Raw genomic sequence first — 13,442 nt, forward strand, 5'->3', positions numbered from 1 at the left:
TGCGGAAGAGGATTTCGCGTCGGATTATTTTTCACAAAGCTTTCGCTTTCGAGCGGAGCTTTCATGTTACTTAGCGGAATTAACTTATACTAAGATGTGAAGTCTCCGGATATAGTATGAAAATAAATTACGTCGAAATACTTTTTGTTAATTAATTGATTTAAATAAAACGTGGAACGTTTGTTTCAGACTAAAATATCTATGAAATTGCCTTTAAAATATATTTTAGAAGTTTCACAAGAAATTTGTATGCATCTAGTTTTTTTACCGACTTCCCAAAAGACCTCCTACTCAATTCGTCTGTACGTTTTTTTTTATTTTTTTTAGTGTGTTACGGCATAACTCCGCATTCAATTGTCAATTGTTATGGTAAAAATGTAGAAAGCCTTACATAGAAATATCACTACATACCTTGGCTGACACCGACATTAAAGTAATAATAATAGTAGAATATTGACATAATACCTACAATAAAGGAGGTTTACTATTTTCAAGGAATTATTTCGTTAATTTTTAGTGTACTGTTTTTTTTTTAAATATATTGTTTTTAGTGTATTTTGTTTGGAAGTCGTTTTTGTTTTTAATGATTTTAAAGTGTGAGGTGCATTTCGACTATAAGAGGGTGCGCTCACCTCAAACTATCACACAATTGTTAACGCTTCGATTCCTATGAGCTAATATAGAGGATGCGCACACTACTCGATTATTAGTTGTGCAACTAAACAGTTGAATGGGATGCGAAACAATCGACAATCGCACAAAAGTTGTTAGATAGTTTAGACAAAAGTGAGCGCCCGTCCTTAACATTGTTCAAAGAGTGATACACTCAATGTTTGTTTTAATAAATACTGTTTTAAATAATATAAGCATACAATTTTAATAAGACAAACAAAAACATATACAAATGTTGCACAGAATGTTTATCTCGTATTTCTTATTATTTCTTTGAAGTTCTCTACTTAGAAACGACTCGAAAACATTCTTTAGAAGTTAAAGGTACAAAGCAACATCATTAACGTTTTATTTAGTATTTTCTGAAAACACATAAGAAGAATATTTCTTACGTATACTCGAGTTTATTAAATGTAAAATTACACTACCTTTCGCCCACGACTCCGTCCGAGTGGAATTAAAAAAAAAACAAAGTAAATAGCCTACGTGTTCTTTTAGGCTATCCCCTACATCTGAGACAAATTTCATTCAGCAGTTCAGGTTACAAATTCTAACAAAAATTCATCAATCAATCCATCTAAACTTTCGAATTTATAATATTGATAACGTTAGAAACCATGTTTTTAAATTTCACCAATAAAATAGCAATATAAATATAAATATAAAAATAGCAATATAATAATACAATTATACTATTAATAGGATTGTTATAAAACTTTGGTAAGATATTAAATCAATCTATTTATGTAATAAAAAAAGCTATATTCAATTGCTGGATAGTTTAGGAGAAACTTCATAACATTGCTGGCACAAAATGTAGGCTTACCTATAATGTGCGACTCTCCATTATTTATTATGTTCGTACAATTACACCGACTTGGCAATCGGTCAAGTGCGTTCACCTGTTTGACCTAAACCCTCACTATTAAAACTCGAATGAAGTTACAAAACTCGAATAGATTTTATGGGGAACTCGAAGTAACATTATATGTAATGACGGTGATAATTAAATTACAAACATACATAAATCGGGCACAAATAAATCGTATAACAAATTTAAAATATTGCCAGCACTCAAAATTATTATTTGATTGTAACTAAACGTTCATAATAATTTCTAGTCACTATACCTAATAGATTGTCATTGTTTAATTTTTCACTAAAAATAATTTTATTATGAGAAATGTGTAAAAGTGATGTAGGAAGCACCATCATTCTTAGATGTTTTTTAAAAAAAAATCGTTTATGAAGATAATTGTATAGCTACCGTAACTGATTCTTCCAAACGCTAATATTATTACAAAGTTTTCAACATAATCCTAGAAACAAGATTTTATACCATCGACTTTTATTCGAGTTAAAGAGTGATCCATGATCGACTTTCACACTCGTAGTACGAACTGCGCAAGCGCTTAGAGCGAGACAAAACATTTACGCTTCAAAAACCACTGCTCTGTTTGGAGCCTTTAATTTTCACTAATAAGTAGTACATTTTGGAAGATACAAACAGTATTGTTTTCGCTATAATACGTTTATTTATTATATTAATTTGCTAAATATCGCCATGTCCCCACGCGTGGCAACTTTTTGTCGCGGTAAAAGTTGTTTGGTGGGAGAGGGTATGTCGGTCTGTGACCGTGACAGTGGCGCAGAAACTTTGCTCGGAGCAAAATCTCTTTATGTTATAAACAATAAAAGTACGATAAACGTACATCGGTGTTGTGTTTTCTATTGTGTTTTATTGATTGTTAAGTTTGTGTCTGTGTAGTTGAAGGAAAAGAACTGGGTTCGTTTTCTCTTTCTGTAACTATCGGATTTTTCGGTGAGAGCCACGAAATGGATGTTTTTACGCTGTGAGTACTTTCGTGTTTGTATAATTGTATTTTGATTTTAGGTTACCGTTATATTTCTATTCACCTACCAGGATTTTTGAACTATGATATAAAACTTAAAAATAAAATCATTTAATTTTCTACCTTTGGGATGTATTTAGTTGCATCTATACTCTGTTTTATTATCATTTATCTTATTAGAATAACCTGTCTAGTTATTTCAAAGTTATTTGTAAGGCTTGTGGTGACTGAACTAATGGCGTCAATTCAAGGAATTGCAGATGCAGTCCTAAGCGATTAACGTTTCAACTAATGTGAAAACTAACTGCATACCTATACTTCTATACTTAATAAAATAAAGCGTAAACACGCTTTAGGGTCTATATTTTCACGCTATTAAACTTACGGTATAAATAAATTGGAAAAATACTTCATGTGGGACTATAAAGTACAAGTTGCCAACATTAAGGAACTAATGGTATTATGGTTAAGGTAACTTTGACATTTGAAATTGGGAGTTTGACAAATGTAAACAAATAAATAAAGCTTTCATAATTTCATGCGAATGAAGCCGAGCTAGCGTACTATGTACCAGGACGGTTCCATGCAGACCAGACCATGGAATAGCAAATAGTTGTCTGTGCCTAGCTTTTTGGGTCAAGCTTGCTATGTGTTGATGTTGTTTATTTTCACGTTAGACATGTTTTAAAAGTGGAAACCAACAATAAACATCGATAGTAAGGGCGGAAATACACATGCCCGTAGCACATTTCTATGCAAGCTGACACGTGCCAGTCACAGGCATGTGTAAATGGTAGTAAAAGGGACGGATTAAAGGAGAATGTGGCAGAAGTGCAAATGTTAAGATAGATATGTGGGGTAACACGAATGGCTAAGATACGAAATGAGTATTCGAGGAAGTTTGAGAGTAGTAAAGTGCTAGAGGAAGTAAGGTGTAAAAGGTTAGTATAATATGGCCATGTTATGAGAAGGCATGAATCGCATGTTACAAGGAGAACGTTAGTTATGAGTGTGGAAAGGTACACCGACTGAGATGACTTAAGATACAGTTATGTAGAGGAAAAAACCTGTTGCACCAACCCTTCAGGAATAGGATAAGAAGGAAGATGATGACGCGACAATGCCGTACAATATCGTGAATACAGGTGTATACGTATCGTGCCAGTTGTCGGCACGTGCCAATTATTTCTTGCTCGCTACTTATACTGGCATGCATTACTTTACATCAGTTTCGATCAAAACAAATGACTATATAGTAATTAGAAACGTAAACCACATGTCGACATTTTATTAACCCGAATAATTGCGTGCGTCTAAACTTGACCGCAAATAACGAGCGGTTTTTAGAAATTTGTATGTGAAGTATTATGATGTTTTATGAGTTCGTTTGAGACGCTTTATAATGATTCGATAGCTTAGACAATGTTAAACTAACTTGTCTATTGTTATTTTGTGTATGTTGTTTGAACTCATGAGAGTTGAAACCCTTTATTTGATAAAAAAAAAAACATTTTTTGCATTATCTGTTACTTAAAAGCATTGTTATTAACATAAACATGAAATTCATTAATGTATGTAAGTAGTTAAGTAAGTAAAAAACAGAAAGTAACTTAAGCCGACAGCCTAAGTTTCTCTGAGGAAATTATGCTAATATACACTGTTAGTCTGCTAATACTAGTCGGGGATTTACTATGGAAATCTATATTTTATGTTAAATAGCAGAACGTCTTCATTTTCACCGTAAACAATGTTTTAACACTTATGTTTACGTCTTACTTATAATATTATCTATACTAATGTAATAAAGCGTAAACACACACTTCTTTGTTGTCTAAGATGTCAGCAATCACAGCATATTTTTGAATAACTCTTTTTTTAATAAAAAAAACCCTACACTTACCTTACGCTTTAGGCTATATATTTTCTCAGAATTAAACTTAGGGGTAAATATTTTGGATAAAAACCTTTAGTTTGAGAAAGAGACCATAATTTCAAGGTTGCCATGGTTTGACATCATGTCATGTCATTTTGACATTTGCAATTGATAATTTGACAACTGTAAACAATAAAATGATGTTTTTGTAATTTTAGGTGGATGAAGTCGCATAGGAACAGCTAGTTACTAATATAGCTTTTGTCTCCAAGTTTGACTGCGCACAATTACACAAATTTAGTACGAGCATAATTCTTCTAGAATATTCTAAATTTGTGACAAATTTAATCAAGGGCCATTCTAGAGATGTAAATTAACAAACATCCATCCATCTAAACTATCACATTTTTTTTAATTCTACGCGTATAAAGGCGCGTGTAGAAGCTAATCTAACCAATATAAATGCAAAAATTTAGATGGATCGATGTTTGTTAGAGTTTGTAGCCTAAACGGCTGAACAGAAGTTGATGAAACTTGGTATTAATGTGTAGGATAGTCTGCAAAAAAACATAGGCTACTTTTTTTTAATTCCTCGCTGACGGAGTCGCGGGCGAAAGCTCGTGTGGTATATTTCTTGAGGTTAAAGAGTTTTATTTTTAATTTTGTTTACTAGTCTAAACGTTTTCAACTATAAGTAATTGCTTAATTCTCAAGCAGCCACTAAGGGCGCTTTCAATTTAGACGATTGACGTCCTATTGCGGTGGGTTTGTCGAGTTTAGCAAAAATCTAAGATTATTTTTATAGAAGATGTCTACAATCAGAGTTTTGCTATGTTAGTTTTGTTCAGAGACAACGGAATGAAATCAGCCGACTTTTTACGACATGAATATTCATTATTGGAAATTGACATAGATCAACTTTGACTTTGAATTTTCTATGCATATTCAATAATTATATTTGAACATTCTTTGGATAGAATATAAAACAGTTTTCTTAGAAATATCTGCGATGATAAAGTTATAAACAAAACCAAACAACTCAAAATAATGTTTTTTACGAATTAAGATACACTAAATATAATGTTGTTAATAAAGTGTACAAGAATTTTTTTTTAATTGTTCGCGTTTTATTTTCTTTATATATCCAGCCAGATGGAAACTAAATATTAAAAAAGAATTAGTAACAACAAAGGTCTTAGAATGTTTCCTTTTTATGTATGATAAATTATGTACGAATTTGTACAAAATAGAAACCGCAAAAATATAAATCTATTTGACACGTAGTCAATTCATCTGTAAATTTACTTTGACCCTCGTCAAAAAAATATTTATCTATTTGTGATTTGGTAGAATGAAAAATATCAAATTCTTTTGACGTCAACAGACCGAAAGAAGTAAAGCGACTAAATAATTCAGCAAAAAAACACTTTTGTATTGAGCATTTGTTAAAATTGATCAAATAAAGGCAATTTATAATTTGCCTAAAACATTGCCTAGCCAAATAAATGTAAATACTTGAGCCAAAAGACTAAAAGCCAACAGTTTAACGAATCAATGCATTTTAGGAGCCAAATTGTTAACAAGCTATTTGCACTGCCAAATAAAAAGCAAAAAAATGTTACTATGTAATTTTTTTTCTAGAGACTGAAAGAGTTGACAATATTTTGTACAAATATTTTTGGCAAAAGAAACCGGTAACAGTATGAACACAAGCGTACCCAGGTATTTAATCTAGCGAGACCGTCCCACTTGGCACCGGTTGCTAAGGATTAGCATTTTTCCCTCGTTTACCCATTCCGACGTCATCTGTTCGCTACTTTCTACAAATGTCAATGCTTGTAATATAATAATAACTAGTGCGGGTTCTTAAATACGATTTATTGTTAATTATTTAAGCCCGCTTTAACATCTTCTCACGACTGGGCCGGCTCACCCGGTGTAATACCACGACCACACAGAAAACAGGCGTGAAGTGGAAGTAATTCCGCGTATAGCCTGATGAGTGTGGTGCCGGAGGCCTAATTTTAGTCCCTTTCCCTTTCTACCCTTTTCTTAAGAGGAAAGGATGGTAAGGAAAAGTGGATTTGACGGTGGAAGAGACGCATAGGAAAGGGGGAAATGTCCTTTTTATGCGTCTCCTCCTCCGTCAATTACGGGTAGGCAACGCATCTGCAATGGCGGATGTCTATGGGAAACGGTCGATTTCCATTTTGGTAGATTCTGGCCGCTTGCTCGTTTGTCGCCTTATATTATAAAACAAAAAGTTACAATACTTTTTATGAAACGACTGACTAAAGAATTAATTTTCACTTACTTATCTCATAAGCCGCATCGCCATTACTGATTTACTAAAAAGTTTAAATAAATATTTTTGATTTTTACCAACATACACATAGTATATTTACTTACATATTACTTACTACAAGTTTAGATAGATGTTTGTTACCAACCTATAAAATGGTTTAACAGATTTCGATGAAATGTCACGGATATACATAGTATGGAAGAACACATACCCTACTTACTGCGGTTTTTTTATTTCTGAAATTAAGAAGTCGTAGGAACCGGATAGTTTATTTAAAAACTGATAGACTTAACATGAACACATTGCTGTTATTTTGCTTTATTTTTATTCACCACAATTTGTAAAATTTCATCATCACCATCAGGCTTTATTTGCCTACTGTTGGACATAGGCATTTCGCAATATCTTCCACAGAATGCGGTATAAAAATATATTATGTTCTACATTCCGCAGTGGAAACCGACTGTTTGATCTTTATACCTGATTTTACTTACAGCATTCTTTCAGCTTTAATATCGTGAAAATATATTTCAGACGACTTTAATAACGTTTCATGTAACTGCGACAAAACCTAATGATGTGTTTATTGCCGTTCAGGGACCAATTGAGAAAAATAAAAAGGTAAAATTTGATAAAAACGGACCGCTTTAGTATACTAAAACGACGTATTTGAGATTCTTTTACGACTCAAAATGAAGCTTCATGAAGAAATTAAATGCTTGTTATTAGCGTTATTTACAGGACTTATATAACGTACTAGCAAAGCGATTAAATATAAAATAAATAATTAGATTTTCATGCAAAAATACTTATGTTTTTTAACTTCATTATTATCTTTTTTACATAAATATTCAACTTATTAGCTTTCGCCAGCGACTCCGTCCTCATGGAATAAAAAAAAAATAAGTAGCCTATGTGTTCTTCCAGACTATACTCTACATCTGTGCTAAATTTCATCGAGATCCGTTCAGCCGTTAAGGCTACAGACTCTAACAAACATCCATCCATCTAAACTTTCGCATTTATAATATTAGTAAGAAGTAAAATTAGTCTACGTTTAGATTACTTACAAAAAATATTACGAAAACCAACAATATGTTTAATTGTTCAAAAGTGAATTGCAATACAATTTCCATATTATTATCGAATTTTGGGTTCCTCTCGTTCTCTTGCAAAAAATAGAGATGACGATATTGTTTTTGCACACATTTTGCAAGTGTAAACCCACGACTTTAGATGCCTATACCGACCACAACCTAGATATACGACCGAGATTGACTTCATGTTTAATCCATAAATATAGTATCTATGTTCATATCCCGTTAATCGAACTCTTTGATATTAGAAAGAGAAACCAATAGTCATTACAGATTAATAAATCTTATAACCGTTGGACATAGTAGTGCAGTTTTTGCCAGACTTACTGTAATGGCATTGTAAATTTGACAAAAACGGCCAATTTTGTCACTTAACACGTGAAAAAAAACCAGCTCTAAACCACCTGGTACGTATCTCGCTTACAGTGCGAATAAGAAATATATTCACAATATATAGAGTGTGCAACACCTGGTACATAAGGAACTGAAAGAATAAAAAAAATCTCTGCGCCTTAAACGAATTGGTGAGAACGGTTTCGAAACATATTAAACCATTTCACGATACGGACGTCACAATTCACCGTACGTCAAAATTAAGATTGTGATCTCGTTGCACAAATCTCAGACTTCGTCGAAGACACATGCATATCTCAACTAGTATAAATACAAGTTTTGATTATCACTGTGAAGAGATCTATGCTAATATAATAAAGAGGAAAGATTTGTATTTTTGTATATGTTCGTTTCACCTAAAAACTACTAGGGCCGATTTCAAAAATTCTTTTCCCATTATCAAGGTAAATTATCCGTGAGTAACATTTTTTAACAGCTAGTGTTTAATAAAAATCTTTCTTAGAAAAAAATACAAATATCAATCGAAACTAAACGCCTGAATTGACAATACTCGTAACTTATACTAAAAAGAATAAGAAAGAATTTTCCTTAAATCGTTATTGACATTTTTTGTTAGCTTACAACACCCTGTATCTAGGCTAACTGCTGCCATTTGTAAGCGTAGAAATGTAGATAGGCCGGAAAGTTTTTACAATTTGTGGTACAGAAAGATTATTGTCGCAAAGGTTCTGACCTGAATTTCATGTGTCAGAAAACAACAACTTTTTTTATCTTTAACCTAATTAATAATTATTATTAGCATTTTACTTATGTAAGGAATAAATAATATATCCATACTAATATGATAAAGAAGAAAGATTTGAATTTTCGGTTTTTTGTATGTATTGAAATAATTCAAAAACTACTGGGCCGATTTCAAAAATTTATTCACCGTTAAAAGCTACGTTATCAGTGAGTAATATTTTTTTAATTTCACTCGGGCGAAGTCGCGAACAACAGCTAGTATACACACTTTTTATTTAGGGGTAAATAAATCGGATGACAAAAACTACAAATCAAGAGCAGCAAAGAGACAAGATTGCCATGATAACTGTAATTGTTAGCCAATGGCAAAAGTCTTCCCTGTCCTTTGTGTATTTTTTTATGATAATATTAGTAGATTTTTGATAATCTACTAACATTTCCTTTAACCATTCCAACTAAGCTCTAGGCTTGTGCTGGGATATGGTTCACGATATTTTTTTTTATAATATAAGGTGGCAAACGAGCAAGCGGCCACCTAAATCCACCGAAATGGAAAGCGACCGCTGCCCATAGACATCTGCATTTGCAGATGCGTTGCCTACCCTTCATCGACGGAGGAGGAGACGCTCGTAAAGAGGACATTTCCCCTTTATATGTTTACCGTCAAATCCACTTTTCCTATCAATCCTTCCCTCTTAAGAAAAGGGTGGAAAGGAAAAGGGACTAAAATTAGGCATATAATAGTCGAAAGGAGGGATTCGAGACCCTCGACCGCAAGATCGATAGTCCGTACCCCAAATCATTAGGCTATTGGCGCTTTGAATTTTGACGTTTTCTATTAAACGTAAAAACAATACAATGCAACTTTTATAAAGTCATGCGGAATAAGACACACGGGAAACTAGTCTTTCAATATACAGCAACTTCTGCCATAAAAATATTATAATGTGAGTATAATATTTTCCCTATTTGAAGAAGATCGCATGATCGGACTTTTTCTTTCGGCTCCACTTTCATCTTCAACATTCCGATAGCGTCACTACACGACGCGTCGAAATACTACTTTCACTGTTTCGTATTTCGTTGTAATTAATTCGTCAGCGGTCGCAAAAGGCGTTCGGTTGTTAGTTTCACACGAGGACAGAACATCGAGGACAGACATTGGAGTACTGCTTTTGATTGAACGTATACGCCGAAATTGAACAGAGGGTCTATTTCGAAATTAGTAAAAAGTTATACCATAAAATTTAGTGTCAGTTTCCGTGTGTGTGACTATAAAAGTATTATCATCCCTCTTTGTCCTCACACCTTTGACTAAAATATCGCACAACTGTTGTGCGATCGTCGATTGTTTCGCAGCAAATTTAACAGTTTATTTTCCAACTAAAAATCGAATAGTGTACACCTCTACATAAGCTCATAGGAATTAAAGTGAAACTAAGTAGTTGTGCGATTATTTAGTCAGAGTTATGCGCGCTTTTATAATCTTTTAATAAAACAGGTTACTTCTGTTAATGTTTCAGTAGAAAGGGTTTACGGTAATGAAGAAATGCGTAGACACGAGAAACTCGATTCGACCGACGGCGAAATTTAAAGGTCGTAAAATTTGTATAAACTTTAACTTAACCTACTTTAGATGTCCGCATACGTTAACATCCTGTTAATACATGATTTTAGTCAATTTACCGAAATGTATCACTCTTACTTTAGTTTTCTACTTTCTTTTTTTATTATTAACCAGCTATTCCCCTGCGGCTTCATCAGCATGGAATTATAAAAAAAAAATATTGTTTACATTTGTCGAATTATCAATAGCAAATGTCAAAATGACATGACATCACAAACCTTAGCAATCTTGCTTTCTTGATGTTGGCAGCAACTTATGGTCTCTTTCCCACTTTAGGGTTTTTATCCGAAACATTTACCCCTTAAGATTAATCGCGCGAAAATATATAGCCTAAAGCGTAACGTAAGTGTGGGGCTTTTTATTAAAGAAAGAATTATTTAAAAATATTTTGTAATTGCTGACATCTTAGGCAACAAAGAAGTGTGTGTTTACGCTTTATTATAATAGTATAGATTAAAATCTACTATAATTAACTAATCAAATAAAAATCTTATACATTAAGGCCCAAAATTTGAACATTTTTGAGATTATGATCACAAAAAAAAGAAAGTAATAAGATAAATGTAGATGGTTACAAAGTTAGAGAAAGGCTGAAGAAAATATGGATGGATGAAAGAAGATATGCTTAAGAAAGGAGTGGATTCAGATATGATCTCTGATAGAGATGTATGGAAGAGCAGCACATACTGTGCCGACTCTCCATTGATCCAACCTTTTCGATATTGTAAAAATTACGAATACTTACAGGCTTTTAAGAAAAGAACGTATTTCTTAAAGACGATCAACGCATCAGCGGTTAAAAATAACAATATCTTGTTATACATGTTTCGCCAGTGTAAACAGGTAAACACGGAAAAGTCGGTCACGTGCGTCCACTACTAAAGGTCACTGAACTTACTTATAGCTTCATTATCTTGTTAGTTTCTTATATTTCTTTGAAACTGTAGAACACATCACTCTGAATACCAAATAATATTTTGCTTTCAAAGTATAGGCAGAGTAATAAAAGTTTTTTTAATGGTTTACTCATTAGGATATTTTTAAGACAGATTTTAAAATACGCATGTTATGACTCACGTGTCTTAACACTGTCAAGAGATATAAAAAAAGTTTGTATGAGAAAAGATTAACATAAATAACTAGCTGATGCTCGCGACTTCGCCCGCGTGAAATACAAAAATAACAAAAAAATGTAGCCTATGTTACTCACTTATAACGTAGGTTTCTAATGGTGAAAGAATTTTTTAAAATCGGCCGAGTAGTTTTTGAGTTATTACAATACATACAAAAATGCAAATTTACGAATCTTTCCTCTTCATAATAATAGACAAACTTAAGTTTTAGTAAATGTTAATAAAATGTTTGAATTTTCAACCTTGAAAATTACGTCATCACTCCTATAACTCGTAATTTGATAAAATTTAAACAATCTTTTAAATTATCGATGGTTTTATGATTCTGAACGTTATTTTAATATGAATAAAAATAATATTAACCAATAGTCTAACGGTTTGGGGTACGGACTACCAATCTTGCGGTCGAGGGTTCGAATCCTGCCATTTGACTATTGTCGTGAACCATATCCTAGCACAAGCCTAGAGCTTAGTTAGAATTGTTAAAGGAAATATTAGTAAATTTACAAAAATCTACTAATATTATTTATTAAAAAAAAATCAACCTTGAAAATTACATCATCACTCCTATAACTCGTAATTTAATAAAATTTAAATAATCTTCAAAATTAACGATGGTTTTTTAACGTTATTTTAATATGAATAACAACAATAACATATCATTTGTGAACCGAAAACAAAGATGTAGACAACTAAAATTATGTTATTCTATTTTCCCATACTTGTATTTATTAACATTCAGTCAATGACACCCAACAATAGAGAAAATTCTCAAAATTTAAATAATTATTAACATACAATAAGACACTATGTATGACATTTTTAACTTGAGAGTATTTGCATAAAATTTGAGACAGACAAAAAAACTTTCACCAACTTTACGTATATTTTTCTAATCCATTGCATCTTAGCGTTTAATCTTTTAAAAAGATAAACTTTTTACAGTATTCTTAACTCTTATTCTCATGAAAAAGTTACTCTGTTTTTTAGTTTACATTCTTTTAAGAATAAAGATTGAAATATCTATCTATACTATTATAATAAAGCGTAAACACACACTTCTTTGTTGCCTAAGATGTCAACAATTGCAGCATATTTTTGAATAATTCTTTTTTTAAAATTAAAAGCCATACACTTGCGTCACGCTTAAGGCTATATATTTAACGCTATTAAACTTAGGGGGTAAATATTTTGGATAAAAACCCTAATGCGGGAAAGAGACCATAATTTGCTGCCAACATCAAGGAAGCAAGGTTGTCATCATGTCATGTCATTTTGACATTTGTAATTGATAATTTGGCAGATGTAAACAATATTTTTTTTTTTAATTTCATGCGGATGAAGTCGCATAGGAAAAGCTAGTTTCAAATAATATGTGAACCATAGTAAAATTAAACCTCGATCAAAAAAAAGATAAAAATAATTAAATTGAAAAATGTATTGGCTATGTATACTAAAATTTTGAACGAATACAAAATTGTTTAGAGAATTATTCTAGACGTATTCTCTATACGCTAAATAAAGGTGCAACAAACTCATTGTAAATGCACTTAACTATCTCCGTTGAACGGCACGGAGTAAAAAATCGAATCATGCTTCATTCATTAAAGTACGCTCGGAATATAGATGTATGTCTGTTTAAAGAAACGAACAAATATTCGTACAGAAATGTTTGTAGTATTCAACATATTAGAGTGGTAGAGCCCGCTTTAACATCTTCGCACGAATGGGCCGGCTCGCCCGGTGCAATACCACGACCACACAGAAAACAGGCGTGAAGTGGA

At 32.4% G+C, this 13,442-nt stretch overlaps 1 protein-coding gene across 1 annotated transcript in view; it reads left to right on the forward strand.

Moving 5' to 3' along the window:
* Positions 1 to 2,247: 2,247 nt before the first annotated feature.
* Positions 2,248 to 13,442, forward strand: part of LOC106106784 — a 37,465-nt gene continuing 26,270 nt past the window's right edge. The window contains exon 1 of the mRNA XM_013287443.1: positions 2,248 to 2,525. The gene's annotated coding sequence lies outside the window, so the exon portion shown is untranslated. The remainder of the gene's footprint in view (positions 2,526 to 13,442) is intronic.

Source organism: Papilio polytes, unplaced genomic scaffold (assembly GCF_000836215.1).
Source record: "Papilio polytes unplaced genomic scaffold, Ppol_1.0 DF822178.1, whole genome shotgun sequence".
NCBI lineage: Eukaryota > Metazoa > Arthropoda > Insecta > Lepidoptera > Papilionidae > Papilio > Papilio polytes.